General features: G+C 48.3%; 1 protein-coding gene across 1 annotated transcript in view; it reads left to right on the top strand.

Annotated features, from left to right (window-relative positions):
• LOC142046878 (uncharacterized) overlaps positions 1–7,726 on the top strand; it is a 783,739-nt gene that overhangs the window by 481,064 nt on the left and 294,949 nt on the right. The window lies entirely within an intron of this gene.

Raw genomic sequence — 7,726 nt, 5'->3', positions numbered from 1 at the left:
ATATACCTGCCCCTGGAAATTTCCACTACATGTATCTGACGAAGTGGGTATTCACCCACAAAAGCTCATGCTCCAAAACGTCTGTTAGTCTATAAGGTGCCACAAGATTCTCTGCTGCTTTTACAGATCCAGACTAACACGGCTACCCCTCTGATACTTGTCCTTTCTTTCACCTTCAGTCATTTGCAGAGCCATCGCTAAGCTGGGCTGTGTCATCTTTCAACATCCCCCCCACACAGGACCTTTCTCTGGATCTGCCACAAGAGAATCCCCTTGGTACATCCAAGCAAAGAATGACTTGCACTGGTGGCTATTGTGCAAAAGCCCCAAGTCTCGGTGGGATGATGTCACACCACTTCCATAAGCATCTTGTTAAGTGTTAGGACAGAGCACTGTATAAAAATGGCTCCACCTAGCTTGTACTGTGCAGCATGAAGCTTCTGTGCTTGTCATGGATCAGGGTTGGAAGGGACCTCAGAAGGTACCTAGTCTAACCCACTGCTCAAAGCAGGAGCCATCCCCAACTAAATCATCCATCATGGTACAGCCTGCCAGCACCCCGTCTGCCTGTTTGTGATAATACAGCGGGGAATTAAATTAGATATGGTTGGGCTATCAAAGCTTCTTCCCATTTAACAGTGGGTCTTAGGCTCCCAGATGCTTCTGAACATTTTACCCTTCGTTTAGATCAGGGGTCGGCAACCTATGGCACGTGTGCCAAAGACGGCAGGCTAGCCAGTTTTTAATGGCACGCTGGAGCCTGCCGGGACTCCATCATGCCACTAAGAATCCTGTCCAGCCCGGCGCGCTCTCCGCTGCCCTCCACTTCCCCCATGGGGGTAGGGAGCAGAAGCATAGCCGTGCGCATGGGGAGAGCAAATGGCCCCACTCTGCTGGCACGGCAACTCGCGGGGTCCGCACTCCCGGGCCAGAACGCGGGGCCAAGCGCAGCAAGCTGCCGGGCCCCTCCGCCTTCTCCCTCCCCTGGAGCCCTGCTGCCACGTGCAGCGCTCTGGGGGTTGGGGCTGCGCGCTCCCGAGGGCAGCGTGTGGCTCCGTGGGGAGGCAGACACGTTCCCCGCTCAACCGGAGGGGCGGGGCTGCGTGCTCCCGTGGAGCAGCTTATCTAGCTCTGTGTGGAGCCTCATGGTGAGGGGCTCAGGGCTGGGGGGGTTGGATAAGGGGTGGGGGCAGGGCGCAGGGTGGTTGGATGTGGGGTGGATCCCGGGGGGGGTGGTGGTTAGGGGCGGGGGGGGTTGGATGGGGCATGGGAGTCCCGGGTTTGTGAGGGGGCGGGGGTGAAGAGGGGCCAGGGCAGTCAGGGGACCAGGAGCAAGGTGGGGGGGTCTCTGTAGGGGGTGGTCAGGGACAAGGAGCTGGGGGGTTGTATGAGTTGGGAGTTCTGGGGTCCTGTCAGGAGGCAGGGGTGTGGAGAGGAGTTGGGGCAGGCAGGGATTGGTGGGGGGTTGGATGGGTCGGGAGTTCTGGGGGTGCTGTCAGGAGAAAGGGAGCGGTTGGATAGGCATGGGAGTCCTGGGGGTCTGGCTGGAGATGGAGGTGTGGATAAGGGTCGGGGCAGTCAGGGGACAGGTAGGAGGTAAAGTCCAGTCTGGGGACAAGGAACAGGGAGGCTTAGATGGGGATGGGGGGTCCCAGGAGGGGGTAGTCAGGGGACAAGGAGCAGCGGGGTTGAGTTATTAGGGGGGCAGTCACCCAGCACTCTTGCCCTGAGCCCTGACACCCCCCGCCCCACACACCACGCCCTCTGCCCTGAGCCCCGCCACCACCCCAGGCCCCTGCCCTGAGGCCTGTACCTCCCTCATATACATACCCAGCCCTCTACTGACTCCTTCATCCCCCCCCCAACCCTAGCCCTGACTCTGGCACCCCCCACCCATACCCAGCGCCCCCTCTGCCCTGACACCTACACCCCCATACACATATCCAGCCCTCTGCCCCCAGCCGGGCCAACCAACCACCCCCAGCCCCGGGATCCCAACCCCCACATCCACCAATCCCTGCTCCCTGCCCCCACCCTTATCCAAGGGCCAACCAACCACCCCCAGCCCCGGGATCCCAACCCCCACATCCACCAATCCCTGCTCCCTGCCCCCACCCTTATCCAAGGCCTAGGTGAACAGAACCCCAGACCAGCAGCGGGCTGAGCGGGCCAGCGTAAGATCAACATTTTAATTTCATTTTAAATGAAGCTTCTTATACATTTTGAAAACCCTGTTTATTTTACAATACAACACTAGTTTAGTTATATAATATATAGACTTATAGAGAGACCTTCTAAAAAATGTTAAAATGCATTACCGGCACGCGAAACCTTAAATTAGAGTGAATAAATGAAGACTCGGCACACCGTTTCTGAAAGGTTGCCGACCCCTGGTCTAGATGCTTGTGTTATTACAACAGGTTCTAGGCTGGATTCTTGCAGCAGGATTCTTCCTTCCCTTTGACATCTGAAAATATCTTTGGGTGCCCATGCAGCCAGGATCAATTCTTTTCCTGTAACTCGGGGCCTTCGTTAAGGTTCACCAGTCATCACCTGTGATGGCCAAAAGATGGCTAGTTTTGGGTGGGGTCAGGCTACACAAGCCAAGTGTTCTATGATGGGTTCAGTGGTTGGATTTTCCAAATTTCTTCCATGTTGAAAGATATTTCTAAGGCATCTAACACCTTGCCATGTATGTAAGAGTGTTCCAGGTTTAACAGTGTATTTGTAGCAAACACAGAGCCTGATTCTGCCCCACTTACTCCCACTTAGCAGCATCTTACTCTCTAAGGAGTCGTGTTTTCTGCAGTGGGACTGCTTGTGGAGTGTGTGTCTCTATGGCACAATCTAACTAGCCCATAGGAAGAAATTCAGCCCAGTTCTAAGGAGCAGCCCTTCAAAGCTAAGGCTACACTGCCACAGTAAGTCGATCTAAGTTACACAACTCCAGCTATACGAACAACAGAGCTGGAGTCAACGTAGCTTACGTGGACATACTGCGGTGTCTACACTGCGCTGGGTCAATGGGAGACACACTCCCGTTGACTTATCTTACTGTTCTCATTTAGGGTCGAGTAGGGTGGGTTGACTGGAGAGTGATCTGTGGTCGATTTGGTGGGTCTTCACTAGACCTGCTAAATTGACCTCCCAGTGCATTGATTGCCAGAGCGTTGAGCCGGCTGTATTGTAGATGTAGCCAAACTGAACAATTGTGTTTGCATTGCCAGGGGCAGGAAGCAAACAGCAGAAAATGAGGCATGGAAGGGTCAGTGAGAGCTACTTGACCCACCTCAGGAGTGTTGGGCTATGTGTGGCATTTCACTGCCAGAGGACAATGAGTCCCAGTTTGTTCTCCAGCTCGTTCCTGGCAACTTCAGCACCTTGACAGGGAACTGGTTACTATTATCCCCTGGAATTTTCCAAGGTGTTGCACATTGGCTGCCTGACTCCAGTTGGCTTCCTTCCAATGGGATTTGGGCACCTAACTCCCTTAGGATCCTTTGACAATCTCAGTTTTGTTACTGAGATGACTGACTAACCAGTAAATGAATTTCAGCTGACAGATAAGGACCGCGAGAGTGAATATCTGCCTGTGGTGTAGATGGAGAGAAACTTTCACTAGGAGAGTGGTGAAGCACTGGAATGAGTTTCCTAGGGAGGTGGTGGAATCTCCTTCCTTAGAGCTTTTTAAGGTCAGGCTTGACAAAGCCCTGGCCGGGATGATTTAGTTGGGATTGGTCCTCCTTTGAGCAAGGGGTTGGACTAGATACCTCCTGAGATCCCTTCCAACCCTGATATTCTAGGATTCTATGAATCAGCACTGGGTGAATAAATAATAGGAGCTGAGGGACCTGGGAGTAAGAGCAGTTTGCATATAGTTGAATCCCAACATCCTGGATCTAGTCTTTCTGGCTATGTAGGATGGTAAGTGTACGAGCATAGCTGAAGAGAATGATTCACGATCTCATATGACAGGATCTCTTCAGAAAACTTTTTATGAGGGTGGGAGAGGAAGCATTATTGACAGTAGGAGGGGGAAATCTGGCAAAATCAGAACCTTCCTCCATTTCCTTCTATGGACGTTTGAACCCAACTTTCTGGAAATGCACAAAAGGACTCTACAGAAATTAAACCAGATTTGATAGCAATGGCTCTAAAAACCATAGAGCTGGACACAGAGAGCGTCTTGATAGGGTTCTAGCCATGCTACAAAATTCTTTAAAACATCTGTAGTTGGGCTGCCAAGCAATTAAAAAAATTAATCACTATTAATTGCACTGTTAAACAATAGAAAATCATTTAAATATTTTTGGATGTTTTCTACATTTTCAAATATATTGATTTCAATTAGAACACAGAATACAAAGTGTAAAGTGCTCACTTTATTATTTTTTATTACAAGTATTTGCACTGTAAATAAAATAGTATTTTTCAACTAATTCAAGTACTTTAGTGCAATCTCTATCATGAAAGTTGAACTTAAAATTTAGAATTATGTACAAAAGAACTTTATTCAAAAATAAAACAATGTAAAATGTTAGAGCCTGCAAGTCCACTCAGTCCTACTTCTTGTTCAGCCAATTGCTCAGACAAAAGAAGTTTGTCTCCTGCAAATGTAAACAATGCTGCCTGCTTCTTGTTTATGTCACCTGAAAGTGAGAACAGATGTTCTCATGGCACTGTTGTAGCTGACATAGCAGGATATTTACTTGCCAGATGTGCTAAAGATTCCTATGCCCTTCATGCTTCAACCACCATTCCAGGGGACATGCGTCAATGCAGACAATGGGTTCTGCTTGATAACTATCCAAAGCAGTGTGGACCGACGCATGTTCATTTTCAGCATCTGACTCAGATGCCACCAGCAGAAGGTTGCTTTTCTTTTTTGGTGGGTCGGGTTCTGTAGTTTCTGCATTGGCATTTTGCTCCACACCTCGTCCCACTCAGATTTTGGAAGGCACTTCAGATTCTTAAGCCTTGGGTGGAGTGCTGTAGCTATCTTTAGAAATCTCACATTGGTACCTTCTTTGCATTTTGTCAAAAACTGCAGTGAAAGTGTTCTTAAAATGAACATGTGCTGGTTCATCATCTGAGATTGCTATAACATGAAATATATGGCAGAATGCGGATAAAACAGAGCAATTCTCCCCCAAGAAGTTCAGACACAAGTTTAATTAACACATTTTATTTAACGAGCGTCATCAGCATGGAAGCAAGTCCTCTGGAATAGTGGCTGAAGCATGAAGAGGCAAATGAATGTTTAACATATCTGCATGTAAATACCTTGCAATGCTGGCTACAAAAGTGCCATGCAAATGCCTGTTCTGATTTAAGGTGACACCGTAAGCAAGAAGAAAGCAGCATTATCTCCTGTAAATGTAAACAAACTAGTTTGTCTTAGTGATTGGCTGAACAAGAAGTAGGACTGAGTGGACTTGTAGGTTCTGAAGCTTTACATTGTTTTGTTTTAGAGTGCAGTAATGTAACAAAAAAAACCCCTACATTTGTAAGATGCACTTTCACTACAAACAGATTGCAACAGGTGAGGTCTCCTGATTCATACTGAGAAAGTAGGGCAATTGACCAGTTATCTTGGGTGCTGTACATGAACACAAGAAACCTGGGAAACAAGCAGGAAGAATTGGAAGTCCTGGCACAATCAAGGAACTGATGTGATTGGAATAACAGAGACTTTGTGGGATAACTCACATGACTGGAGCACTGTCATGGATGGGTATAAACTGTTCAGGAAGGACAAAGTGGAGGAGTTTCATTGTATGTAAGAGACCAGTATGACTGGTCAGAACTCCAGTATGAAACTGGAGAAAACCCTGTTGAGAGTCTGTGCATTAAGCTGAGAAGTGAGAGCAACAAGGGTGATGTTATGGTGGGAGTCTGCTATAGACCACCAGACCAGGGGGATGAGGTGGACGAGGCTTTCTTCGAACAACTAACAGAACTTTCCAGATCACAGTTCTCATGAGGGACTTCAAATCACCCTGATATCTGCTGAGAGAGCAATACAGCACTTCACCGAATATCCAGCAAGTTTCTGGAGAGTGTTGGGGACACCTTCCTGGTGCAACTACTGCAGAAACTAATCAGGAGTTATTCTTTTGACCTGCTTTTCACAAACAGGGAAGAATTGGTAGGAGAAGCAGAAGTGGGTAGCAACCTGGTCAGCAGTGACCATGAGATGGTCGAGTTCAGGATCCTGATACAAGGAAGAAAGCAGAGCAGCAGAATACAGACTCTGGACTTTAGAAAAGCACCCTTTGACACCCTTAGGGAACTGATGGGCAGGATCCCCTGGGAGGCTAACATGAGGGGGAAAGGAGTCCAGGAGAGCTGGCCGTATTTTAAAGAAGACTTATTGAGGGCACAGGAACAAACCATCCTAATATGCAGAAAGAAGAGCAAATATGGCAGGCGACCAGCTTGGCTTAACAGAGAAATCTTCGGTGAGCTTAAACACAAAAAGAGGAAGCTTACAAGTGGAAAACTGGACAGATGACTAGGGAGGAGTATAAAAATATTGCTCAGAGCATGCAGGGTGTAATCAGGAAGGCCAAAGCACAATTGGAGTTGCAGCTAGCAAGGGATGTGAAGGGTAACAAGAAGGGTTTCTACAGGTATGTTAGCAACAAGAAGGTGGTCAGGGAAAGTGTGGGACCCTTACTGAATGGGGAGGCAACCTAGTGACAGATGATGTGGAAAAAGCTGAAGTACTCAATGCTTTTTTTGCCTCTGGTTCTTCACAGACAAGGTCAGCTCCCAGACTGCTGCACTGGGCAGCACAGTATGGGGAGGAGGTGAGCAGCCCTCAGTGGTGAAAGAACAGGTTAAGGACTATTTAGAAAAGCTGGACATGCACAAGTCCATGGGTCCAGATCTAATGCATCCTGAGGGTGCTGAGGGAGTTGGCTGATGTGATTGCAGAGCCATTGGCCATTATCTTTGAAAACTTGTGGTGATCGGGAGAGGTCCTGGACAATTGGAAAAAGGCAAATATAGTGCCCATCTTTTAAAAGGGAAGAAGAGAATCTGGGAACTACAGACTGGTCAGCCTCACCTCAGTCCCTGGAAAAATCATGGAGCAGGTCCTCAAGGAATCCATTTTGAAGCACTTGGAGGAGAGGAAGTGATCAGGAACAGTCAACATGGATTCACCAAGGGCAAGTCATGCCTGACCAACCTGATTGCCTTCTATGATGAGATAACTGGCTCTGTGGATATGGGGAAAGTGTGTGGATGTGATATATCTTGACTTTAGCAAAGCTTTTGATACAGGTCTCCCCACAGTATTCTTGCCAGCAAGTTAAAAAGTATGGATTGGATGAATGGACTATAAGGTGGATAGAAAGCTGGCTAGATCGTTGGCTCAATGGGTAGTGATCAACTGGCTCGATGTCTAGTTGGCAGCCGGTATCAAGCGGAGTGGCTGGATATTAGGAAAAAACTTTTTCACTAGGAGAGTGGTGAAGCACTGGAATGGGTTACCTAGGGAGGTGGTGGAATCTCCTTCCTTAGAGGTTTTTAAGGTCAGGCTTGACAAAGCCCTGGCTGGGATGATTTAGTTGGGGATTGGTCCTGCTTTGAGCAGGGGGTTGGACTAGATGACCTCCTGAGGTCCTTTCCAACCCTGATATTCTGTGATTCCATGATTATTGATCTGGATGATGGGACGGATTGCACCCTCAGCAAGTTTATGGATGACACTAAGCTG

The sequence above is a fragment of the Chelonoidis abingdonii genome, chromosome 5, assembly GCF_003597395.2.
Source record: "Chelonoidis abingdonii isolate Lonesome George chromosome 5, CheloAbing_2.0, whole genome shotgun sequence".
Taxonomy (NCBI): Eukaryota; Metazoa; Chordata; order Testudines; family Testudinidae; genus Chelonoidis; species Chelonoidis abingdonii.
Note: the sequence above shows the minus strand (reverse complement) of the source record. Positions and strands in the feature narration are given on the sequence as shown.